At 44.0% G+C, this 26,868-nt stretch overlaps 1 pseudogene; it reads left to right on the top strand.

Annotated features, from left to right (window-relative positions):
• Positions 1-12,463: 12,463 nt before the first annotated feature.
• The window catches only part of LOC102393774, a 32,674-nt pseudogene continuing 18,269 nt past the window's right edge, over positions 12,464-26,868 (top strand).

Raw genomic sequence — 26,868 nt, 5'->3', positions numbered from 1 at the left:
GGTCCTTCACGATTCCCAGGATTATTTTGTGCATTTATTTACCCAGTCCTGAAATCAGCCATCTCTTTAAGAATCCATGCATCGTCTGATGGGAAATGTATTTAGAAGCTACATGTTAGACCTCAGGATAGTCACTGTTATCAAGTTGTCGTTGCTTGTAGGCTTTACATTGGTCAGAGTAGGAAGTACACATTTTCCTCAAAAAAATAAAATAAAACAGAATAAATTAGTTGGTACAAACTTACGCTTTCAGTTCAAGATTTAAGACAGCAGGATTAAAACAGGTTTAATTAAACTTCTTCATGTTATGTGTGAACCTCTTTTTCTAGCCACTGAAAGGCTTACTTCAGAACATTAGTTTTAAGTATTGTCTTGCTTTTATCTGTTAACATGCATATGATTCTGTCACAATAAGAGAAGTTATAAGGAACAATAAGTTGTTGAATATAGTTTCAGATTTCTTTCCTGTTTTTCTTTTGATTTTCCTTGGTTTTGTTTTGGATGGGCAGTACTTTTGTTTTTCCTTAGAATATATTCCATTTTGAATGTAGCCATAATTCTGAATTTTAAAGACACTTAAGTAATGTGTTGTTATGGGCAGCTAGTCACCAACTTGATGCAATTAGATTTATCAGTCCCTTTGTTCTCAATTTGTTCAGTTCAGTTCAGTCCTTCAGTTGTGTCGGTCTCTTTGCAATGCGATGAACTGCAACATGCCAGGCTTCCCTATCCATCACCAACTCCAGGAGCTTACTCAAGCTCATGTCCATCGACTTGGTGATGCCATCCAATCATCTCATCCTGTCTTCCCCTTTTCTTTCTGCCTTCAATCTTTCCTAACATGAGGGTCTTTTCCAATGAGTCAGTTCTTCCCATCAGGAGGGCAAAAAATTGGAGTTTCAGCTTCAACATCAGTCCTTCTAGTGATTATTCAGGACTGATTTTTTTTTAGGATGGACTGATTTGATCTCCTTGCAGTCCAAGGGACTCTCAAGAGTCTTCTCCAACACCAGAGTTCAAAGGGCATATGTGTGTGTCATTTGTCAGTGACGTCATATTCCCCGTGTTGGGATTTAACCACCAGAACTGAATTTAAACAACATGCAAAAATGAGGATTAAGACACAGTGCCACATCTAAACACACCTGGCAAAAGGAGAGGCTCCTGTTGTTTTCAAGGGACAGGCATGGATAGATCTCATGCAGAAATAGGCCCTGGGAATCCTGGATGAGTCAATAAACACGATTGTCTTTACTTTGGCTGCCACAGTAGTTTTGTCTTCTTTGATTGGGAAGACATTTCAAAATTGATTTTTGGTATGTTTGGTTTGGCAGACAAAGTTTTTCAGGACATAGACCCTATGGGGAAATTATATCAGAAATATATCCATTTATCTTCAGCAGTTAAATTTTGTTGGTTTGTATGTCCCTGATGATCTGTCTTTATAAGTAGAAATGAAACACACATGTTCAGTATGCATTCAGTCTCTTTGTAAATGAACCAACATGAATTAAATTCTTCTCTTTCCCCACTGCACTCCCAACTCTAGGCGAGAAATAAAAACCTGCAGAGACTGAAGGCTGATTCTAGCACATCGCTGTGGAGATTTCATTCCCTCTGTTTTTTGGGAAAAAAATTAGTTGCTAACATTAAAATCAGTAGATTGTACATAAATATCCAAACTTCCAATTCTTTTGACAACATGGCCAATGGCCTGCTTTCCAGCATGGATGAAGTGGAAGAAAGGCTGCTCCCAGTGGTAAGGCCTGTGTGGCCCAGGGTTCAACATGGCCACCTATTCCTAGCTCCTACTCCTGGGGCCATGAGTTTGTGAGAACTAGACTGCTAGCTCTCTTAAGATAAAGACTACTTTTGTCTTGATCAACTTTGACTTTGAAGCCTTTAACCCAGAGCCTATCATACAGTTCTTCCTTGAACATTTGTTGGATGATATGAAATATCTTGTGGATATCTTCTGGCAGGATGAAAGGAATTGTTGCTCATGACACAGTTCGGGTAACAGTGTAACAAATGCTGAGTCAGGACTGGCTATGGAGTGATCGCTGCTTTCAAAACAGATGCAGGACCATCTGGCAGGACCCTTCCTAGCCTAACTCCCATAGATATTGGCCATCTTACCCACAGGATCCTGTCCCTGGGGAGGCAGTGCCCATGGTGACACATGAGCATTGGATTACCTAACCCAGAGAGTGGCTTGAGGTGTGGACTTGCAGCTCCTCTGCCTATGAGCAGTTCAAGGTTCATTTTGCTGTGAGTGAGAAAAGCGGAAAAAAGCACCTATGTTTATATTCACAGACTGTTCCTGTTACTTTCAGGTAATAATTGGTTTAATCCTGCAACAACCTGACACAGCAGGTGGTCTGATTAACTCATGAGCCATATGAGGAAACTGAGGTGCAGACAGCAAGGGCCTTGCTGAGGTCACACATGTGGTAAATGGTGGAACTGGGTTGGCTTTTCAGGACCGAAGTTGCTGTAGGGTGTTTAGGGACAGGATACTACTGATCTGGGGACCATGGGGGCAGTCAAGGGCTTCAGCTATCCATAGTGGGACAGTGGAGGCCAGAGATGTCAAGGGGCCTGATAAATGAGTTCTCACTCTAGGGGACCTTTGAGAGTCTAATAAAACGTATGGCCTGCCTCCCCAAAGTACTTGAGTAGTTCCCTTCTCTCTCTTTCTCTCACACACACACTCACACAAATACACACTTATCCCCAAAAGTGAATTTCTCAGGCAGTAGTTTCATAGATCCCTGCAAGCAAGATTGTGTTTTCAGCTTCTGTCTTCCTGAACAGATGCAGAATCCACAGTACCTTACAGAGAATTCAGTCCATTCCTGTCATTAGGTCACAGTGATGCCAGAGAAGGCTACCTTGCTCTCGACTCATTTTGTCCACAAGGGGGCACCAATGGGTCCTGGCCTGACTCTTGGTTGCCCCACCTGGACAGAAGCAACAGGCCAGTTTGACTCACTCAGGTGGTGTTTTTCAGAGGGGCAGATGTTTTAAAATTCACAGCCTCTCACAAATGGAATCATCCCAGCTTGGTCTAACCATCTGAGGTCCACAAAAGACACAGCCCAGCCTCAATTCTTCTCTGAGGATTTAATGGCAATGGACCCCAGCCCAGTTCTAGCCCCACTTCATGTATCTGTAAGTGGGAAAACTCTTCTCTTCCATATACTGGGGACCTTGTAAGTACTGACCAGCTGTTCGGTCTAAGCGATATGGAATACGAGTGTGAGGGTGCACCTTTTGATGGTGTCTTGTGCTTGAACTATCCCAACATATCTGTCTTTGGAGCTATCCCCATCTTTGACAACCTGAAGAATCAAGGTGCCATTTCTGAGCCTGTTTTTGCCTTCTACTTGAGCAAGTAAGTCTGAGATGGACAATCCCTGTCTCCAAATTAGCTTTAAGATGCTTTCAGTTGCACAAATATTATAGAACACTTGATAAAGAAGAATCCTGAAAGATAGTCTAACCCAGGATAGATATAGCTCCAGGGCTGTACCTGGCTTCACCACTGGCTTTTATAAATAACCTTTTATTGGAACACAACCGTGCTCCTGGGCTCAAAACCAGTAACTTGGTCTATGTAGTTGAGAGAGGAGGAAGACTAATGGAAGGCAACAGGAAAAAAATTGGAGGAAAAAGCAATACGATTTGCTTATGAATTTGACCAGGAAGGAAAGAGAAGGATGGTGGGTATCTTTTCTTCCTCATTAGCATTCCACTGGGAGTCCAGGACCAGCTGCCCAATTTGCAGTAGCTAGTGAAAAATGAAAGTGTGGGACACAAAGCAAACATGTGGGACACCTTGTTAAAGAAATATTAGGCATTTCAAGACAGGGAGAGCAGAGGTGGGGTCCCTTCTGAGTGTGGGGCCCTGTGGACAGTAGAGGTCACAGGCCAGCAGAGCCAACTCTGGGTGACCGGAACCCACACCCTTAGAATGCCCAGGCTTTGATTTTCCTGAAAAATGACAAGCTGGACAAGGAGAAATCCAATATGCTTCAGCACCGTGTCCTCTAAGTGTTTCTGAGCACTCAGGTCACAGGAGGTAAGGCATCTTCAGAAGATATAGTGGTTGGAGCCCAGCCAGGTGACTCAGCTTCTAACCTCCTCTGTGCCACTCATTAGCCAGTAGCCAACCTTGGTCTGGATCTCAATCGCTTCTAGACTCGATTTCCACATCTGTACAAGGGGACATTAGTAGAGCCTTGATGGGTGGACCAGCACAGCTCTCAGACAGTGCTGCTGTTACTGTCCTCCAAGGATCCCCCCTCTCTTCTCTCTACACTTGCAGGGCGAAAGGCAGTGTGGTGATGTTTGGTGGGGTGGATAAATCCTACTGCCAGGGAGCGCTCAGCTGAGTACCATTGATCCATGTTGGCAAAGGAGTGCACACATGGACTGGTAACCTCTCCCTCTGAGGGTCAGCTCAACTGATGCTCCTGCTACTGTACATGGGCACAGGCAGACACACACAAATGCATTCTCAGACACACAGTCACACAGACATATACACCACCCACAATGACACAGACACACAGAAACATCGAAGCACACAAGCAGACACGTATAAACATAAACAGACACACATAAAAACATGCATAGCTAGTCAGAGACACACAAGCACTCACAGAGACACATACAAACACACATACAAACAAACACTCAAGCAGATAGATATACAAAAAAACAATGAGTTCATAATCTCCAGGCCTTCTGACCAGGGCTCTGAAAGTGAAAGTGATAGTGAAGTCGCTCAGTCGTGTTCGACTCTTAGCGACCCCATGGACTGCAGCCTACCAGGCTCCTCCGTCCATGGGATTTTCCAGGCAAGAGTACTGGAGTGGGGTGCCATTGCCTTCTCCAGTTACTGCATACTAGGTTAATAAAAATTTGGTCATTTCTACTGGCAATATGTGAAACCATTTCTCTGCTATATTTTAAGGCTGTATTAATACATTTAAAATATTTTATCAATGTATTATTTTCAAAAAGTACTCCATGGTTAAACTTGTTTTAAAAACTGTTCTACTGTGTAAAAACAATGACTGCTGTGCCCAATTTTGTTTCACTTGTTGTCATGTTTCTCTAGTTTTTCTTTAAAATTGGAGGAAGTTACAGTTCAGTACACACAGGCAAAGTCATATCCAACTCTTTGTGACCCCATGGACTGTAGCCCACCAGGCTCCTCTGTCCTTGGAATTCTCTAGGCAAGGATACTGGAGTAGGTTGCCATTCCCTTCTCCAGACCAGGGCTCTGACCAGGGTCCTAAAAGGGTCTGGAGAGGTCTGTGCAGCTGGGAGAGAATTGCACCCACTGCCCTGTGAGGCATGGAGCATGGTTAGAGGACTCTACATTGTGGTGAACAGAGGATCAGGGAGAATTTCTCCAGCCTGAACTGAGGCAAAAGATGACCAACTGTCCAGGGCTACTTGAGACATAGGAAGTTCTCAGTACAGATAAATGTCAGTTTAAAAACAGGGAAAATACTGAGCAAATGGGGAGAACTGGTCTCCTAAGGGAGCAATTACTGATCAGTGTAGAGAGATTTGCTGAAGTCTTAAGATGTGAAAGCAACTAATAAAAAAGACACTCCACGTTCATGGGCACACGGTGGGGTAGGGGCTATAACAGAGAATCAGGAAGGTGGGATCCAGGAGTGACCTGAGAACAAGAGGCATAGTTGATAGGATTCTGTGTGATCAGTCAGTTCAGTCAGTCAGTTCAGTCACTCAGTCGTGTCCGACTCTTTGTGACCCCATGAACTGCAGCATGCCAGGCCTCCCTGTCCATCATGAACACCCGGAGTTCACTCGGACTCACGTCCATCGAGTCAGTGATGCCATCCAGCCATCTCATCCTCTGTCGTTCCCTTCTCCTCCTGCCTCCAATCTCTCCCAGCATCAGAGTCTTTTCCAATGAGTCAACTCTTCGCATGAGATGGCCAAAGTATTGGAGTTTCAGCTTCAGCATCATTTCCTCCAAAGAAATCCCAAGGCTGATTTCCTTCAGAATGGACTGGTTGGATCTCACTGAAGCCCAAGGGACTCTCAAGAGTCTTGTCCAACGCCACAGTTCAAAACCATCAGTTCTTTGGCACTTAGTTTTCTTCATAGTCCAAATCTCATATCCATACATGACCACTGGAAAAACCATAGCCTTGACTAGATGGACTTTTGTTGGCAAAGTAATGTCTCTGCTTTTCAATATGCTATCTAGGTTGGTCATAACTTTTCTTCCAAGGAGTATGTGTCTTTTAATTTCATGGCTGCAATCACCATCTGCAGTGATTTTGGAGCCCCCAAAAATAAAGTCTGACACTGTTTCCCCATCTATTTCCCATAAAGTGATGGGACCAGATGCCATGACCTTCTTTTTCTGAATGTTGAGCTTTAAGCCAACTTTTTCACTCTCCTCTTTGACTTTCATCAAGAGACTTTTTAGTTCCTCTTCACTTTCTGCCATAAGGGTGGTGTCATCTGCATATCTGAGGTTATTGATATTTCTCCCAGCAATCTTGATTCCAGCTTGTGCTTCTTCCAGCCCAGCACTTCTCATGATGTACTCTGCATATAAGTTAAATAAGCAGGGTGACAATATACAGCCTTGACATACTCCTTTTCCTATTTGGAACCCGTCTGTTGTTCCATGTCCAGTTCTAACTGTTGCTTCCTGACCTGCATATAGGTTTCTCAAGAGGCAGATCAGGTGGTCTGGTATTCCCATCTCTTTCAGAATTTTCCACAGTTTATTGTGATCCATACAGTCAAAGGCTTTTGCATAATCAATAAAACAGAAATAAATGTTTGTCTGGAACTCTTGCATTTTTGATGATCCTGTGGATGTTGGCAATTTGACCTCTCGTTCCTCTGCCTTTACTAAAACCAGCTTGAACATCTGGAAGTTCATGGTTCACGTATTGCTGAAGCCTGGCTTGGAGAACTTTGAGCATTACTTTACTAGCCTGTGAGATGAGTGCAATTGTGTGGTAGTTTGAGCATTCTTTGGCATTGCCTTTCTTTGGGATTGGAATGAAAACTGACATTTTCCAGTCCTGTGGCCACTGCTGCATTTTCCAAATTTGCTGGCATATTTAGTGCCGTACTTTCACAGCATCATCTTTCAGGATTTGAAATAGCTCAACTGGAATTCCATCACCTCCACTAGCTTTGTTTGTGATACCCTCAGACAAAAGCTGACCCATCCTTTGGAGTTTCTGTGGGCTAGTTATGTATTTCCTGGCCAGATCTCAGGGTCTGAGCTGGTTGTAGGAGCAGTGCTGGCAGATACCCTCTCCCAGAGGAGCCCCTGTCTCCCACCACTATGAGAATCTGCTGCCATCACAAATCTTCATCTTCACTCTGCGATTGACCTGTTATTTGTTCCCAGTCTGATACAGCTCTCTGGATGTTTCTCATTCATTATTTTCACAGTCTTCATTCACTCACTGAACAGACAAGCCTTGGGCATCCACTGTGTGCCAGGCACTTTAAGGAGGCAATGAGGTAAAACTTGCCCTCACATCTAAGAAGGTAGATGCACAGGAAATGAGACACATGCATAGTGAATTGTGACTTTGGTACATGCTAGACATGAGGAAGTGTCTACCAAGACTGTCAAGAAAGGAGACTGATAAACAGTGTGGAAAAGACTTCCCTGAAACCATGACAATTAAGCTGGAATCTGGAAGATGAGAAATTTGCTAGTCAAAGGGGAGGGCGCTCCTTTAGGAAGGAAGACCAGCTTGTGTCAAGGTGCAAAAGAGCCTGGTGTATTCAAGTACTGCATTCAAGAATGTGAAGGAAGGTGCCGTGTTGGGAGCAAAGGAAAAGACGACAAGAGACAAAGGGCTGTTTAGAAGACAGTCGGGAAGGGGGCATCTCTGGGGAGACTCAGAGTGACCTTGATGCCTGCTTAGTCACACTGTCTCTCAGCATCTCCATGAAAAGAAAGGTTATTGCTTGTTCTGGCGGCTGCGAGGCCCTTGTGGATACCGGAACATCACTGATCCTTGACCCAAGAAGACTGGTCAATAACATCCAGAAGCTCATTGGTGCCACACCACAGGGGTCTGAGGTAAAGGGTCATGCCCCAGGGTCACTTCCAGTCTCCACACACAAGAAGGATCTCCAGGGCCAACCTCTCTCCCTCTCTCTCTAACAGTCTATGTTTCATGTTTTGTGGTCAATATGCTGTCCTCTATTATCTTCATCATCAATGGTATCAACTACCCAGTCCCAGCTCAAACCTACATCCTCAAGGTGAATGGAGAACCTTGACGGGTGGTTCTCAAATAGGAACTTGCAGGAACCCTTGGGCTGTTGCTGGGAGGAGGGTGTTCTCTGCAGGCCATCTTGCACTATTGCAGATGTTGCTGAGCCCTGGGGCTGGCCAGAGACTCCCACAAAACAAACCACCTGAGAGTAAATGGTCGTCTGGGACACCGATCATCCTGAAATAAATGTGGAGACACCACGCCATGCTGGCATAGTGGGAGTCACGAGGAGAGGGGAACACTAAGGTCCTCAGTCCTCAAAGAGCTTCAGTTCAATCTGAACCCTCAGATGGATGAACACTGAAAGTCAGCTCTAGCAGTCCTTGGAATAAGTCATGTGACAAGGAGAATGGCTGGGGATAGTCCCAGTGTGCTGTCCCACCATAAGGATTAACAGTCTCCCTTCCCTTCTTGCAGTTTTCCTGGTTTGGATGATAAATTACATGGTCACCCTAGTTCTCAGACGCATCTTCCCCTAGCTCTGGCCGGGTCCCCACTTTGTGAGTCAGGCTACCCGACCCCTCTGTGGGGAGGCTGGATGCTAATGTGAATAAAGGGTGCACAGTGACTGCCCAGCCCTGGCACAGGGTGGAGGCTTCATGTCAGCTCCCTGAGGGAGTTCAGAGCTGGCTGATGGGCTCAAAGAAGACTTTGAGGAATGGAGGGAATTTCAGGAATTCTAAAACTGTAAACTCATGAAGCTATATGGAGTGTTGCTTGGTTCTAGGCAAAACTGCACTGGATTCTATGGAAATGGCATCCCAAAGTGCCCTGCATTGGGGCACTGGGGACTTACTCGGGGTGATGAGGGCTATGGATTGACCAGTGGGGAAGGGGAGCCAGAGTACGTTACCCACCCAAGCCTGGAGTGGCCAAAGAGGGTGAGTGCCAGCTGAAGGAAGCTTCCCAGAGTTCCTGAGTTAAGTCTTCAAGAACGTGTTGTGGGTGCTGCTCTATTTAAGATGGATAACCAACAACGAGTTACTGTGTAGCATGGGAAACTCTGCTTAATTATATGACAACCTGGATGGGAGGGTTATTTTTGGGACCAGGATACCCAGATACATACGGTTGAGTCCATTTACTGTCCACCCGAAACTCAGAATATTGTTAATCTGCTATACTTCAATACAAAATAAAGTTTTAAAATAAAGTACAGATTGTGGAGATGCAGGAGGAGAACCAGCATTCTCTGCTGAGAAAACAAGGAGCAGGAGTCAGAAGGAAAGAAACAGGGAGAGAGGAGAACTATGGACTCTCTTTTTCTTTTCTAAAAATTTTATTCAAGTGTGGCTAATCTTCAGTGTTGCATTAAGTTCTGATGAACAGCAATGTGACTAAGTTATACATATACAGAAATATGTATTCTTTTTCTTATTCTTTTTCATATGGTTTATGACTGGATAGTTAATATGTTTCCTTATACTCTTCAGTAGGACTTTGTTGTTTATCATTCCTCAGTATCCCCAACTCCCAGTCTTCCCCTCCCCCACACCCTTCCTCATGGCAACCTCATGTCTTGTCCCTTTTTGGTTGTGGATGAACTCTCATATCCCCTGCTAATGAGAAAATCCCTTGATACTCACCAAAAGAGGGAAATAAAACCAAGAATTGTTTTTGATGGGAAATGTATTTAGAAGCTACACGTTAGACCTCACAATAGTCACTGTTATCAAGTTGTCATTGCTTGTAGGCTTTACATTGGTCAGAGTAGGAAGGACACATTTTCCTTAAAAAATAAAATAAAAAGGAATGTAATTAGTTGGTACAAACTTATGCTTTCAGTTCAAGATTTAAGACAGCAGGGTTTTAATTAAAGTTCTTTATGTTATGAGTGAATCTGTTTTTCTAGCCACTGAAAGGCTTACTTCAGAACATTAGTTTTAATTATTGTGTTGCTTTTACCTGTTAACATATATATGATTCTGTCACAATAACAGAAGCAATATGAGGAACAATAAGTTGTTGAATATAGTTTGAGATTTCTTTCCTGTATTTCTTTTGATTTTCTTTGGTTTTGTTTTGTATGGGCAGTATTTTTGTTTTTTCTTAGAAGATATTCCACTCTGAATGTAGTCATAATTCTGAATTTTAAAGCCACTTAAGTAATGTGTTGTTACGGGCAACTAGTCACCCACTGACGCAATTAGATTTATCAGTCTGTTCTCAATTTTTTCAGTTCAGTTCAGTACTTCAGTCATGTGGGCCTCTTTGCAACGCCATGGACTGCAGCACGCCAGGCTTCCCTATCCATCACCAACTCCTGGAGATTACTCAAGTTCATGTCCATCGACTTGGTGATGCCATCCAAACATCGCATCCTGTCTTCCCCTTCTCTTTCTGCCTTCAATCTTTCCTAACATGAGGGTCTTTTCCAATGAGTCAATTCTTCCCATTAGGTGGATAAATAATTGGAGTTTCAGCTTCAGCATCAATTTTTCCAGTGAATATTCAGGACTGATTTTTTTAAGGATGGACTGGTTTAATCTCCTTGCAGTCCAAGGGACTCTCAAGAGTCTTCTCCAACACCTTAGTTCAAAGGGCATATATGTGTGTCATTTGTCAGTGACATCATATTCCCCCTGTTCAGATTTAACCAACAAAACTAAATTTAAACAGTGTGCAAAAATGAGTGTTAAGACACAGTGCCCCATTTACACACATCTGGTGATTAGGAGAGGCTCCTGTTGTATTCAAGGGACAGTCATTAATAGATCTCATGCAGGAATAGGCCCTGGGAGTCCTGGATGAGTCTTTAAATATGATTGTCTTTACTTGGCTGCCACAGTTATTTTGTCTTCTCTGATTGGGAAGACATTTCAAAATTCATTTTTTGTTTGTATGTTTGGTTTGGCAGACAAAATTTTTCACAGCATAGACCCTATGAGGAAATTATATCAGAAATATATCCATTTATCTTCAGCAGATAAATTCATTGGTTTGTATGTCCCCAGTGATATTTCTTTATAAATAGAAAGGAAACACACATGTTCAGTATGCATTAAGTCTCTTTGTAAATCAACCAACATGAATTAAATTCCTCTCTGTCCCCACTGCACTCCCAACTCTAGGCAAGAAATAAAAACCTGCAGGGACTGAAGGGTGATTCTAGCACATTGCTGTGGAGATTTAATTTCTACTGTGTGGTTTTTTTTTTTTTTTTTTTTTTTTGGAAAAAAAAATTAGTTGCTAACATTAAAATCAGTATATTGTACATAAATATGAAACTTTTGATTCTCTTGAAAGTATGGCCAACTGGCCTACTTTCCAGCATTATTGAAGTGTAGGAAAGGGTGCTCCCAGTGCTGTGCTGGGAGGGTCCTGTGCTGCTCAGGGTCCAACATGGCAACCTAGTCCTAGTATCATTTGTCTTGCCTCCTGGGGCCATGAGTTTGTGAGAACTAGACTACTAGCTATCTTAAGATAAAGTCTACTTTTGTCTTGATCAACTTTGACTTTGACGCCTTTAACCCAGAACCCAGAACACACTACTTCCTTGTACTTTTTTTGGATGATATAAAATACCTTGTGGATGCATATGACATTTCTTCCAGTACTGAAAGGATACAATTGAAGTACTTCTCTGCCCTAAATCTTTGATGCAGACTGGCATCATAGGTGCCCCTGATATCTGCCGTTAGACCCACTACCTAAAGCCAGTTGTATGTCCCTGGGCTGTCTCTGAAGTCTTCACTTTGCCATTTGACAATTTATCCTCCTAGAAGTCTCCTCTCCAATGAAGACAGCAATGCCTATCTCATGAAGTGGCTAGGAAGATGACATGAAACCACGCGTGTCGAGCATGGCCCCTAGTATCCATTTTCAGGATGTTCTTAGCAGTTTTTTTCTCTAAGAATACAAAGTTCTCCATCTTATTAGATGTCCATACAGATCAGTTTGATTTTCGAGCCAATCTTCAAGGAAGAGATTACAGTTCAATTCTCTGTATTCTGAGAAGCTTCAAAGTGCACTCGCCAAGGACACTGATGAAAGTAAAGATTTTACCGAGACCTTTGTAGTTTTTTTAGACCTATTATTGGCCTAAAGGGCTAAACTAGGGCATGTCAGAGCATATATAACTAGGGGATCCCAGTCACCACTACATGCTAAGAACCTGAACTTTCCTGAGTACTTGGAGCCAGGAAAGAAGCATGAAGTGGCTTGTGCTCCTCGGGCTGGTGGCCTTCTCAGATTGCAGAGTTATGTAAGTATGGAGACTGTAAGCCACATCATCTTCCTTTCTGTGATTTTTTTTTATATCTGATTATTCTATTCATCCAGTTTAGATGGGAATGGAATATTTCCCTGACAATCTTAAAGTTCAACCCTTACTTATTGATAAGTACTTTGCTATAGGAACTGTGGGTCCCAAGGGACTTGGTGTAGATTTGCATAGCTGCACAACTCTTGGGGTCCAGTCATGTCATGACCTATTGAAATTGGAACTCCTTGCAATTGCTCAGTGCACAGTCAATGCAGATGTAGGTGTGGTCCTGTGGAATAACACTTTTCTACATTTTATTTAGCATGTTCTCTTTGTTCCCTCTCTACTTCAGTGTGTATATGTCTATGTCTGCATCTCTGTATCATTATCATTTATCTCTCCATTCTTTTGGAAGTCTCTCTGAGTGTATTTCTCTCTGTGTTGTTTTCTTTTAATTTTTCATTTGACTCATCCTTCCTTCTAGAGCCTCTACATTTCCCTAACTTGTTCCCTATCTCCTGGCTTCTTTCTTCAACTATCTCTTCTCTTTCAACTTGGATAAAGATTGGGAGAGCTACTTATACACTGTTTTATATCTGACAAGCAGTGTGACCACAGCCAATTCACAAGCCTCTTGCATTTCAAATTTCTCCCTGGTAAAAGAGGACAGGAATCCCCTTCTACCTCCTTCCCTGAACTTTTATGAGAAGGATACAGTGGGATGGTAAAGCAATGCTAGTGGCTGTCATGCTGAGACTTCCTATTTACCAGGCATCTTATATCCATCACTTCACTATCCCCAAGATATCCTATTTGGAGGGTTTGAATCGTTACATTCCACCATTTTACTGAGGGGAGACTGAGACCCCACAGGGTCATATGGCTTACCCAACATTACAGAACCGAATCTTTTTTCAAACCTATGTCTTTGCCATGGTATATGCATAAAATTCTGATAATAAGGTGACTCATAAAATTGATTGGAAAATACACAGTGCCATTGCGATGACAGTTATACTTAACAGTGACAGCTAATTGTAGTATCTTCTTTGCTTTCTTTGTCAAATGCTCCATGAAAGAATACCTCTAACAAAAGTGAAGACCATGAGATAAACCCTTAGTGAAAAAAACATGCTGAACAATTTCCTCAAGGAACATGCTTACAGATTGTTCCAGATTTCTTCTCGTGGCTCAAATATAACTATTCACCCCCTGAGCAACATCATGGATGTCAGGTTTTTGGAGGATGGTGCTCCAAAGTGCCTCCTGGTGCTCTAGCCTAGCACTGGGGTCATCTGGAGGTGACAGGTGGGATGTTGGGGCTCGGGTTCCTGCAGGAGGCAGAAACCCTGGGTAACAGAGGCCCCACCTAGAGGAGAAGGCACTATCATCCTCAACTTTTGGTCTTGGTGACTGGGCCCAGAAATTACCAAGTGGCAGGTAAACGTCCATTTCTGTGTCAAAGATGTGTCATTAGTTTGATGGAGTTTGTTCCTTCTGAGGAGAAGGCAATGGCAACCCACCTCAGTCCTCTTGCCTGGAAAAACACAAGGATGGAGGAGCCTGGTAGGCTGCAGTCCATGGGGTCGCTAAGAGTTGGACACACTGAGTGACTTCACTTTCAGTTTTCACTTTTCTGAATTGGAGAAGGAAATTGCAACCCACTCCAGTGTTCTTGCCTGGAGAATCCCAGGGACGGTGGAGCCTGGTGGGCTCCTGTCTATGGGGTTGCAGAGAATCAGACATGACTGAAGTGACTTAGCAGCAGCAGCAGCAGCAGCAGCAGATACTTCTGAACTAAGGGAGTCACTCAGTTACAGATGAAGAGTGAACCATCTCTGATCAAAAGGTAGAACTAATTGCAAAGCAACTGTGAATCCCCAGGCAGAGGAATTCAGTTTCCACACATGCAAGAACCACAGCAGTAAAAAGTACCTGAACCTGTATTCCGTGTAAGGCCATAAGAATCTAACACAGTGCTTACAGTTTTTAGATTAGAAATGGCTTATTTTGTCTTCAAGAATGCCCATGCCAGCCTGAATGATAGGCAAAGAATAAATACATGTCAAATGAAAGGGTTATCTGTTTGGTGTTGATTGGATGCAATCTGAGTTCGGAGGGAGTGGCTGGGGTTGATCAAGAAGGACCTCCTGGAGAAAGGGCTGCTAAGGCTGGGTTTGAAGAGACTACAGAGCTTCTCAAATGAAGGCACCAGGACTTCCCTGGGTGTCCAGCAGTTTTGGAGGCCCAGTGTTTATGCCTCTGGGCTTCCCATGCAGGAGGTATCACTTCAACACCTGGTCATAGAGTCAGTATCCTGCATACAATGTAACATAGGAAAAAACAATATCAAATGCAAGCACCTCTGTGATCAAAGGTTGTGAGCTGCATGGTGGTTAGAAAGTGATCTCAAGAGATATGTGACACCCAGAGGGAGGCAGCAGTGTGGGAACAGAGGGCAGCCAGTTCTGTACTAACCACTCCCTCCTTCTCCCTGTAATTGTTCTATGTGGGTAACATCATCACTGGAACACCCCCTCAGGAATTCCAGGTTATCTTTGACACAGCCTCACCTGTCTTGTAGGTTCTCTCCCTCTTTTTCCCCAGTCCAGCCTGTTGTGAGTACAGACACTCCATACCCGGACCATCTTTCACTTGCCCTGCCGCCGTTTCCACCCTTGGCACCTGATGACACTCATCTCTTGTGTCTACAGCTACACAAGTTAGGTTCAGACATTACAAGTCTTCCACCTTCCAGCCTACCCAAAAGACCTTCAGCATCGCCTATGGGTCTTGGGAGCATGAAGGGATTTCTTGCTTATGACACATTTGGGTAATGTGTAAACAGAAGCTGAGTCAGGACTGGCTATGGAGTGACCACTGCTTGCAAAACAGATGCAGGACCATCTGGCAGGACCCTTTCTAGGCTAACTCCCATAGATATTGGCCATCTTACCCACAGGATCCTGTCCCTGGGGAGGCAGTGCCCGTGGTGACACATGAGCAAACGAATTAGCTAACCCAGGGAGTGCGTTGAGGTGTGGACTTGCAGCTGCTATGCCCACGAGCAGTTCAAGGTTCATTTTGCTGGGAGCGAGAAGATGAGAAAAAAGCACTCACTTTTATATTCACAGACGGTTCTAGGCACTTTCAGGTAATAATTGGTTTAATCCTGCAACAACCACACACAGCAGGTGGTCTGATTAGCTCATTTGACATATGAGGAAACAGGTGCAGACAGCAAGGGCCTTGCCAAGGTCACGCATATGGTAAGTGATGGAGCTGGGCTGGCTTTTCAGGACTGCAGTCGGTGTGGGGTGTTTGGGACAGGATAAAACTGATCTGGGGACTCTGGGGGCAATCAAGGGCTTCAAGTATTCAGAGTGGGAAATTGGAGGCCAGAGATATCAGGGGGCCTGATAAATGAGTTCTCACTCTAGGGGACCTTTGAGAGTCTAATAAAACCTATGGCCTGCCTCCCCAAAGTACCTGAGTATCTCCCCTCTCTCTTTTTCTCTCTTATACACACTCACAGAAATACACATGTATCCCCAAAAGTGAATTTCCCAGGCAATAATTTCATACAACCCTGCAAGCAAGATTGTGTTTTCAGGTTCTGTCTACCCGGAAAGTTGCAGAATCCACAGTCCCTTACAGAGAATGAAGCCCATTCCTATCATTACATCATGTCAAAGAGAAGGCTATCTTGTTCTCGATTGTTTTGTTCACAAGGGTGCACCAATGGGTCCTGGCCTGACTCTTGGTTGCCCCACCTGGACAGAAGCCACAAGGCCAATTTGACTCACTCAGGTGGTGCTTTTCAGAGGGGCAGATGTTTTAAAATTCACAGCCTCTCACAAATGGAATCCTCCCAGCTTGGTCTAACCATCTGAGGTCCACCAAAGACAGCCCAGGCTCAATTCTTCTTTGAGGATCTAACGGCAATGCACCCCAGCCCAGTCCTAGTCCCACTTCACGTATCTGTAAGTGGGAACACTCTTCTCTACCACAGATTGGGGACCTTGTAAGCACTGACCAGCTGTTCGGTCTAAACATGATGGAATACGGGTTTGAGGGTATACCTTTTGATGGTGTCTTGGGCTTGAACTACCCCAACATATCCTTCACTGGAGCTATCCCCATCTTTGACAACCTGAAGAATCAAGGCGCCATTTCTGAGCCTGTTTTTGCCTTCTACTTGAGCAAGTAAGTCTGAGATGGACAATCCCTTTCTCCAAATTAGCTGTAAGATGCTTTCAGTTGCACGAAAATGATAGAACACTTGATAAAAAAGTATCCTGAGAGATAATCTAACCCAGGATAACTAGGGACTTACATTGCATCACCACTGGTTTTTATAAATAATGCTTTAAGGGAACACATCCCTGCTCCTGGGCTCAAGACAGGTAACTTGGTCTAGGGGGTGAGTGAGGAGGAAGACTAATGGAAGGCAACAGGAAACAAGTTGGAATTAAAAGCAATACAATTTGCTTATGAATTTGATCAGGAAGGAAAGAGAAGGATGGTGGATATGTTTCCTTCCTCATTAGCATTCCACTGGGAGCCTAGGATCAGCTAATCAATTTTCAGGAGCCAGTGAAAAATAAAAGTGTGGGACACAAAACAAAATGTTGGATCCCTTGTTCAAGAAATATTAGTCATTTTAAGATAGGGAGAGCAGAGTTGGGGTCCCTTCTAGTGTGAGTCCCTTTGGACAGTAGAGGTCACAGGCCAGCAGAGCCAACTTTGGGTGACCTGAACCCACATCCTTAGCACTCCCAGGCTTTGATTTTCCTGAAAAATGACAAGCTGGACAAGGGGAAAGCAAAAACTCTTCAGCACCCTATCATCTGAGGGTTTCTGAGCACACAGGTTGCAGGAGGTCCTGGGCCTCTTCAGAAGACATAGTGGGTGGAGCCCAGCCACGTGACTCAGCTTCTAACCTCCTCTGTGCCACTCATTAGCCAGTTACTGACCTCAGTCTGGGTCTCAATCGCTCCTAGCCTTGATGTCTGCATCTGTAAATGGAGACCTTATTAGGGCCTTGATGGGTAGACAAGCACAAACACAAGCTCTCCAACAGTGCTCTTGTTACTGTCCTCCAAAGATCTCCCCCTCTTTTCTCTCTAAAGATGCAGGGGAAGGGCAGTGTGATCATGTTTGGCGGGGTGGACAAAGCCTACTAGCAGGGAACACTCAACTGGGTACCATTGATCCAAGCGGGAGACTGGTGTGTACACATGGACCGGTAAGCCTCTCCCTCTGAGGATCAGCCCAAGTGATGCTCCACATCTGTACATGGACACAGGCAGACACAAATGGATTCTCATTTGTGTGAGACAGACATATACACCACCCACAACGACAGAGACAGACAGACAGACACATGAAAACACACTAGCAGACACATATAAACATGCATAGCTAGTCAGAGACACAAATGCACAATTAGAGACACATACAAACACATATACAAACAAACATATAAACACATAGGCAAACAACCCATGGGTTTATAAATCTCAGGCCTTCTGACCAGGGTCCTAAAAGGGTCTGGAGAGGTCTGTGCAGCTGGAAGAGGGTTGCACCCACTGCCCTGTGAGGCATGGAGCATGGTTAGAGGACTCTACAGTGTGGAAAACAGAGGATCAGGAGAATTACACTGGCCTGAACACAGTTATAAGATGACCAACTGTCCTGGGCTACCTGGGACCAAGGAAGTTCTCAGTACAGATAAATGTCAGTTTAAAAACAGGGAAGTCCTGAGCAAATGGGGAAAGCTGGTCTCCTTAGGGAGCAGTTACCCAGCAGTGGAGAGAGGTTGGCTGCAGTCTTATGACTTGAAAGCAACTAATAAAAAAGACACCCCACGTACTTGGGCAGACAGTGGTGCAGGGGCTATAACAGAGAAACAGGAAGGTGGGATCCAGGCGTGACGAGAAGACAAGGGGCATAATTGATAGGATTCTGTGTGATACCCTCAGACAAAAGCTGACCTGTCCTTTGGATTTCCTGTGGGCTAGTCATATATTTCATGGCCAGGGTCTCAGGGCCTAAGCTGCTTGTAGGAAGAGTGCTGGGAGACACCCTCTCCCAGAGGAACCCCTCTCTCCCACCATTATGAGAATCTGCTGTCCCCACGAATCTCCATCTTTACTCTGTGGTTAACCCATTATTTGTTACCCACCAAATACAGCTCTCTGGATGTTTCTCATTCATTATTTTCAGTCTTCATTCACTCACTAAAAAGACAAGCATTGAGCATCCACTGTGTGCCAGGCACTTTAGGGAGGCAATGCACAAGGGAGGCATCACATCTAAGAAGGCAGATGCACAAGAAATGACACACACACATAGTGAATTGTGACTTTGGTACATGCTAGACATGAGAAACGGAGAAGGCAATGCCACCTCTACTCCAGTACTATTACCTAGAGAATCCCAGGGACGGGAGAGCCTGGTGGGCTGCCGTCTATGGGGTCACACATAGTCAGACACGACTGAAGTGACTTAGCAGCAGCAGCAGCAGCAGACATGAGAAAGGGTCTACAGTAAGTGACCAAGACAGGAGACTGATAAACACCAAGGGAAAGATTTCCCTGAATCAAGGACAATTACGTTGGAATCTGGAAGATGAGAAGAAATTTGCTAGTCAAAAGGGAGGGGACTCTTCTAGGAAGGCAGACCAGCTTGTGTCAAGATACAAAAGATCATCGTGTATTCAAGTACTGCATTCAGGATGTCAAGGAAGGTCGAGAGCAAAGAAAAGAGTCAGCCCAAAAGATGTAGGGATGATTAGCGGACAGTCGGGAAGGGGGAAGCTCTGGGGAGATTCAGAGTGACCTTGATGCCCGCTTTGTCACACTGTCTCTCAGCATCTCCATGAAAAGAAAGGTTATTGCTTGTTCTGGCGGCTGCAAGGCCCTTATGGACTCTATGACATCACTGATCCTTGGGCCAAGAAGACTGGTCAATAACATCCAGAAGCTCATCAGCACCACACCATGGGGTACCGAGGTGAAGGATCATGCCCCAGGGTCACTCCCAGTCTCCACACACAAGAAGGATCTCCAGGGCCAACCTCTCTCCCTCTCTGTCTAACAGCACTACGATTCATGTTTTGCGGTCAGTACCCTGCCCTTTATTATCTTCACTATCAATAGCATCAAATACCCAGTGCCAACTCGAGCCTACATCCATGAGGTGAGGGGATAACCCTGAGGGGTGGTTCTCAAATAGGATCTTGCAGGAACCCTTAGGCTGCTGCTGGGAGGAGGGCGCCCTGTGCAGGCCATCTCACACTATTACAGATGCTGCTGAGCCCTGTTGTTGGGCCAGAGCCTGCCACAAAACCAACCACTTGAGAGTAAAGGGCCATCTGGGACACTGATTAACCTGAAAAAAATGTGGAGATGCCACACCATGCTGGCATGGTGGGAGACACAAGGAGAGGGGAACACTATGGTCCTCAGTCCTCAAAGAGCTTCAGTTCAATCTGAAACCTCAGATGCATGAACATGAGTCAGCTCTAGCGGTCACTGAATAGGCCACGTGACAAGGAGAATGACTGGGGACACTCCCAGTGTGCTTTCCCACCAAAGGGATTAACAATCTCCCTTCCCTTCTCGCAGTTTTCCTGGTTTGGATGATAAATTACATGGTCACCCTAGTTCTCGGATGCATCTTCCCCTAGCTCTGGCCAGGTGCCCCCTTTGTGAGTTGGGATACCCGACCCCTTTGTGGGGAGGCTGGTTGCTAATGTGAATAAAGGGTGCACAGTGACTGCTCAGCCCCGGTACAGGGTGGAGGCTTCATGTCAGCTCCCTAGGGGAGTTCAGAGTTGGCTGATGGGCTGAAAGAAGGCTTTGAGGAAGGGAGGGAATTTCAGGAATTCTAAAACTGTAAACTCATGGAGCCATGTGAAGGGTTGCTCGGTTCTAGGCAAAACTGCTCTGGATTCCATGCAAATGGCATCCCAAGGTACTCTGCATTGGGGCACTGGGTAATTACTCGGGGTGTTGAGGGCTATGGACTGACTGGTGGGGATTGGGAACCAGAGTACCTTACCCACCCAAGCCTGGAGTGGCCAAAGAGGGAGAGTGTGGGCCGAAGGAGGCTTCCCAGAGTTCCTAAGTCTCCAAGAACGTGTTGTGGGCACTGCTCTATTTAAGATGGATAACCAACTACGAGTTACTTTGTAGCACAGGGAACTCTGCTCAGTTATATGACAACCTGGATGGGAGGGTATATTTGGGATCAGGATACCCTGATACATACAGTTGAGGCCCTTTACTGTCCACCTGAAACTCAGAATATTGTTAATCAGCTATGCTCCAATACAAAATAAAGTTTTTAAATAAAGTATGGATTGTGGGATCGCAGGAGGAGAACCAGCATTCTCTGCACAGAAAACAAGGAGCAGGAGCCAGAAGGAAAGAAACAGGAAGTGAGAACTATGAACACTCTTGTTCTTTTCTAAAAATTTCATTGAAGTGTGGCTGATCTTCAGTGTTGCTTTAAGTTCTTCTGCACAGCAATGTGACTCAGTTATACACATAAAAACTATACAGTCATTTAAGAATGTATATTCTTTTTCATGAGGTTTATCACTGGATACTGAATATAGTTCCTTACGCTCTACAGTAGGACTTTTTTTTTTTTTTTTATCATTTTGCTGTATCCCCAACTCTCAGTCCTCCCCTCCCCAACTCCCTTCCTCATGGCAACAGCATGCCTTGTCCCATTTTGGATGAACTCTCACATCCCCTGCTGCTCATAAATCCCCTTGATACTTGCCAAAAGAGGGAAATAAAACCAAGAATTGTGCTGGGTCTGAATATTAGTGGGAGTCGCAGGTAAGAGCTCAGGATGACTGGTGTGTGTCTCTGGTTCCCCCAGGATTCTAGAGTCCACTGCTATCCTACCTTTAAGGAGAACACAGTGAGTGTATCTACAGACCTGGATCCTGGGTGACATCTTTCTGAGGCAGTACTTCTTGGTTTATGATCGAGGAAATGACAGGATTGGCCTGGCACAGGCAGTGTAAATGCTTGGTGTGGCTCAGGAATCAGTAAGGCCGCTCTGAGCAAACGCTCACTCACACTTAGGGCACTCTTACCCAGGATGCTGGTGAACTATATTTGGTGGGCTGCAAACCCTATTCTCATGAAAGAATAAAGGGTTTCACTCTCAACGGTGCTGAAACAAATGGGTGTCTCTGTTTGAGTCTGGGAGGTGTACAATGATCGGGAAGGACCTAGAACCAAGTCTGAATCACAGTTGAGAGGAGCCCACCTCCAACTGGCTTCAAGGAAAGGGGGAACTCATTGAAATGATTCTGGGAATCCAGGACACAAGAATCAGAGCAAATATAAAGATCTCAGTGACTGGACCCAAGAAATCAGAAGTCATCAGTTCTCTCTTTCTCTCCCTCGGTCTTTCCCTTCCCTCTTCTTTGATGGTCTTAGCCTGACAACTTTTGTCCTTAAGGCTTCTACACCTAGTGAGGGAGTCCAAGCTACCTGCCCTAGGGTTTTATATCCTGAAGGTATATCCTAGTAAGGAAAGAAGCTCGGAGCCATTAGAGTTCAAGGGTGTTCTCTGAATGACCCAACTCATTTCACATGTACAGCCCTAGATCAGCCATCCTGGCAGGGCCATAGGGTCCTATGATTGGCTTTACATGGTCATTGACCCCGACCCAGCAGCACACATGATTGTCAGTTTCCTCCAGAACTACATGACTGAAGCTGGGGAGAGGCAGCCCCAAGGATAGCGACTGGCAGATGGTCTAGGCCATGGAAGAGTTTGTGATGACCCACCAACTCCTCCACCTCCTCATTCAGAGGAATTATAAGGGGTAATGAAATAGACTCTATTCATCCCATCTCAGATGATCTTATTGCTTGGCTTCTCCTCCAGGGGATTTTGGGTGAGGTACTTCATGCAGAGCTGGTTCCCTTTTGTTCCCACACCCCAGTCACCAGCTCTCTGCCACATAGCCTGCCCATCCTTTCCAGTCTTACTTGGTAAGTGGTGGCCCCAGTGGATCTCTGAGCCATCCCCCTACTCCAGGGCCCAGAATGCTTCTTCCTTGGCCTCCAATGCAGCTGGGGAGAATGCAACACCTGTATCGGGAGACCCAGGGTACACTGAGACTTCAGCCTTTCTGAGCTTCCTCCAGGGGTGGAGCTACAAACTATTTGCTTGGGGCTGCCATGGTTAGGCACCTTTGCAGTGGAAGCATCCGTTCTTTCCACTTGGAGACTCTCAGTAGATGCCTAAGCTAAGACAGCAGGGGTCAGATGTTGATTTCCTTTCAGGTTGACTGGTTTGATCTCCTTGTTGTATAAGGGACTCTGAAGAATCTTCTCAAGCACCACAGTTCAAAAGCTGAATTCTTTGGCATTCACCGTTTCTTATGGTCCAGATATCACATCTGTACCTGATTACTGAAAAAAACGTAGCTTTGACACTACAGAACTCTGTAGCAAAGTGAGTCTCTGCTTTTTGATACACTGTGCAGGTTTTTCATAACCTTTCTTCCTTCCAAGGAGCAAGTGTGTTTTAATTTTGTGGCTGCAGTCAAGGTCCATAGTGATTTTGAAGCCCAAGAAAATAAAATCTGCCACTGTTTCCACTTCTCCCTCATCTGTGTGATGTGAAGTGGTGAGACTGGATACCATGAATGTTGAGTGTCTTTTTGTGAATAGTTTTTTGAATGTTGAGTTTTAAGCCAGCTTTTTTTCATCTCCTCTCCTTATCAATTGGTCTTTAGTTTTTGCTTTCTGCTATTTGTGTCATGTCATCTTTATATCTGTGGATGTTGATATTTTCCCAGCAATCTTGATTCCATCTTGGGACTTATGCAGTCCAGCATATCAAATCATCTTTTCTACATACAAATTCAATACCCAGAGTGACAATGTATACCTTGTCATGCTCCTTTCCCAATTTTAAATCATTTAGTCATTCCGTGTCTGATTCTAACTGCCACTTTTTGACCTACATACAGAGTTTCCAGAGACAGGTAAGGTGATCTGCTATTCCCATTCTCTTAAGAATTTCCCACAGTTTGTTGTGGACAAACATTGAAAGGCTTTAGCATAGTCATTGAAGCAGATGTATAAGTTTTTCTGGAATTCCCTTGCTTTTTCTATGGTCCAATGGATGCTGACAATTTGATCTCTGGTTCCTCAAACCAGTTTGTACATCTGGAAGTTCTCAGTTCATGTATTGTGAAGCTTAGCTTGAAGGATTTTGAGCATTACCTTGCTAGCAAGTGAGATGAGCACAAAGGCATGATAGGTTGAACATTCTTTGGAATTGCCTTTTTTTTGGATTGGAATGAAAATGGACCTTTTCCAGCACTGTGGCCACTGCTGAGTTTTCCAAATTTGCTGACATATTGAATGCAGCACTGTTACAGTCTCATTCTTTAGGATGTTTAAAGCAGCTCAGCTGGAATTCCCTCACCTGCACTAACTTTGCTTGTAGTGATGCTTCCTAAGGACCACTTGACTTCATGCTCTAGTATATCTGGCTTCACATGAGTGACCCCAACATCATCTTTATCTGGGTCATTATGACCATTTTGTATATGTCTTCTGTGCATTCTTGCTATCTCTTCTTAATCACATCTGCTTCTGCTAGGTCTTTGACTTTTTTGTCCTTTATTGTTCCTATCTTTGCATGAAGTATTCCTATGGTGTCTCCAATTTTCATGAAGAGATCTATATTCTTTTGCAATTTATTATTATCCTCTAATTCTTGCACTTTTCACTTACAAAGACTTTCTTATCTCTCCTTGCTATTTTCTGGAAGTCTGCATTTCACTGGGTAATCTTTCCCTTTCTTGTTTGCTGTTCAGTTCTCTTATATTCTCAGCTGTTTTGAAGGCCTCCCCAGGCAACCACTTTGCCTTCTCACAGTTGTTTTTCTTGGGGATGGTTTTGGTCACCCCTTCCCGTACAATGTTACAAACCTCTATCCATAGTTCTTCAGGCTACCAGACCTAATCCCTTGAATCTATTTTTCATCTCCACTGTATAATCATCAGCAATTTGATTTAGGTCATAGCTTAATGGTCTAGTGCTTTTCCTTATTTTCTTCAACTGAAGCCTGAATATTGCTTGCTTCTGCTAAGCAATAGTGCCAGATTACCACCCACCACTCCCAGTGGGCATGGAGCAAAAAACACAATTTGAGGACTATACAGTGGAAGTGAGAAATAGATTTAAGGGACTAGATCTGATAGACAGAGTGCCTGATGAACTATGGAATGAGGTTCATGACATTGTACAGGAGACAGGGATCAGGACCATGCCCATGGAAAAGAAATGCAAAAAACAAAATGGCTGTCTGAGGAGACCTTACAAATAGCTGTGAAAAGAAGAGAAGCAAAAACAAAGGAGAAAAGGAAAGATAGGCATCTGAATGCAGAGTTCCGAAGAACAGCAAGGAGATATAAGAAAGCCTTCCTCAGTGATCAATGCAAATAATGAGAGGGTAACAGGCAGGAAGGCCAGGGGTCTCCAAATGGAGGAAATAGCCTGCAAGTGTCAGACATTTTTATCTCTCTTAAGCGGCAGGAGGAAACAAACTAGCAATATTTTTTTCCTTCTCTATACAAATTTAAAGAGAGGTTTCTCTTAAAATACTGTGTTGCCATAATGACACCTGGTTTCCCCTGAAGTTAGCTATTCTTGAGCCTAGAGATAACCAATGCCTTTTTCTTATGGAAATGTTTGTCTTAAGCTATGCTAATGTATTACGCCTTTACCCCAAACTCAGTCTCCAAGTCGGTTCCGCCTCTGGGCCCAAAACCTACTTGACAAACCAGTATGTTATACTCAGATATTGTTCCCCTAATCTATGTAAATGAAACTATTTGTATGGTGGTCTGCCCTTCTTTAAGATTCAAGTTAATTATTTTATGGCCCAAGATAAACCATTTGGTGCCAAGATTATCCCAAAATGCATCTTATGGGCGAGGGGCCTGGTGCTATTCTGAATTATAAGACATTCCTTTCTTTCATTAACAGACTGCTAGTGACTATATAACATCCAGCTGAAGACTAGTAGGGGGGTACTCTTTCTGCCCCCTTCTGATGCCTATGTCAGAAGCTTTCTCTATCTCCTTTATACTTTAATAAAACTTTATTACACAAAAGCTCTGAGCGATCAAGCCTCGTCTCTGGCCCCGGATTGAATTCTTCTCCTCCGGGGGCCAAGAATCCCGGTGTATTCACGTGATTCAACAACAACCTTTCAATAATAGAGGAAAACAACAGAATGGGAAAGACTAGAGATTTCTTCAAGAAAATTAGAGATGCCAAGGGAACATTTCATGCAAAGATGGGCTTGATAAAGGACAGAAATGGCATGGCCCTAACAGAAGCAGAGGATATTAAGAAGAGGTGGCAAGAATATACAGAAGAACTGTACAAAAAAGCTTCATGACCCAGATAATCATGATGGTGTGATCACTCACCTAGAACCAGACATCCTGGAATGTGAAGTCAAATGGGCCTTAGAAAGTATCACTATGAACAAAGCTAGTGGAGGTGATGGAATTCCAGTTTAGCATTTCAAATCCTGAAAGATGATGCTGTGAAAGTGCTGCACTCAATATGCCAGCAAATTTCGAAACTCAGCAGTGGCCACAGCACTGGAAAAGTTCAGTTTTCATTCCAATCCCAGAGAAAGTTAATGACAAAGAATGCTCAAACTACTGCACAATTGCACTCATCTCACATGTTAGTAAGGTAATGCTCAAAATTCTCCAAGCCAGACTTCAGCAGTACATGAACAGTGACCTTCCAGATGTTCAAGCTGGTTTTAGAAAAGACAGAGGAACCAGAGATCAAATTGAAAACATCCGCTGGGGGGAGGGGGGGAATCAAGTTTATCTCGCTAAAGTTATGGTTGTTTTAGTTTTTTGCAATGTGCATCCAAACTAATCCTGATAATACTATGTGTTTAATGTGATATAGCCTTAATATTTTGTTGGATTTAGTGAATTTATTTATATTTTGCATTTCTCTTATTTTTTATTTTATAAATTGATTCATCAACCACAGGTATACCTAAATTGTATAACTTCAAAATCATGATTATAAGCATACTTTCCTATAGATTTTGCATTTTTATACTTTCTAATCTTCTTTCCTTTCTTATTTTCTCCATATTTGTACAGTCTGGGCCATTTCCTCTCTTATAACCACATCCATATCCATATCTGCAGACAAAAATAGGCTGAAAGCTGTGTGGGGAGAACCAAAGAAGAACGAATTACAGGGACATGAATGAAGGGTGGTGGCCCTTATTACTTATCATGAATGTTCTGTAGTA

Source organism: Bubalus bubalis, chromosome 5 (genome assembly GCF_019923935.1).
Source record: "Bubalus bubalis isolate 160015118507 breed Murrah chromosome 5, NDDB_SH_1, whole genome shotgun sequence".
Lineage (NCBI taxonomy): Eukaryota > Metazoa > Chordata > Mammalia > Artiodactyla > Bovidae > Bubalus > Bubalus bubalis.
This window is presented reverse-complemented; position numbering and strand designations above follow the sequence as displayed.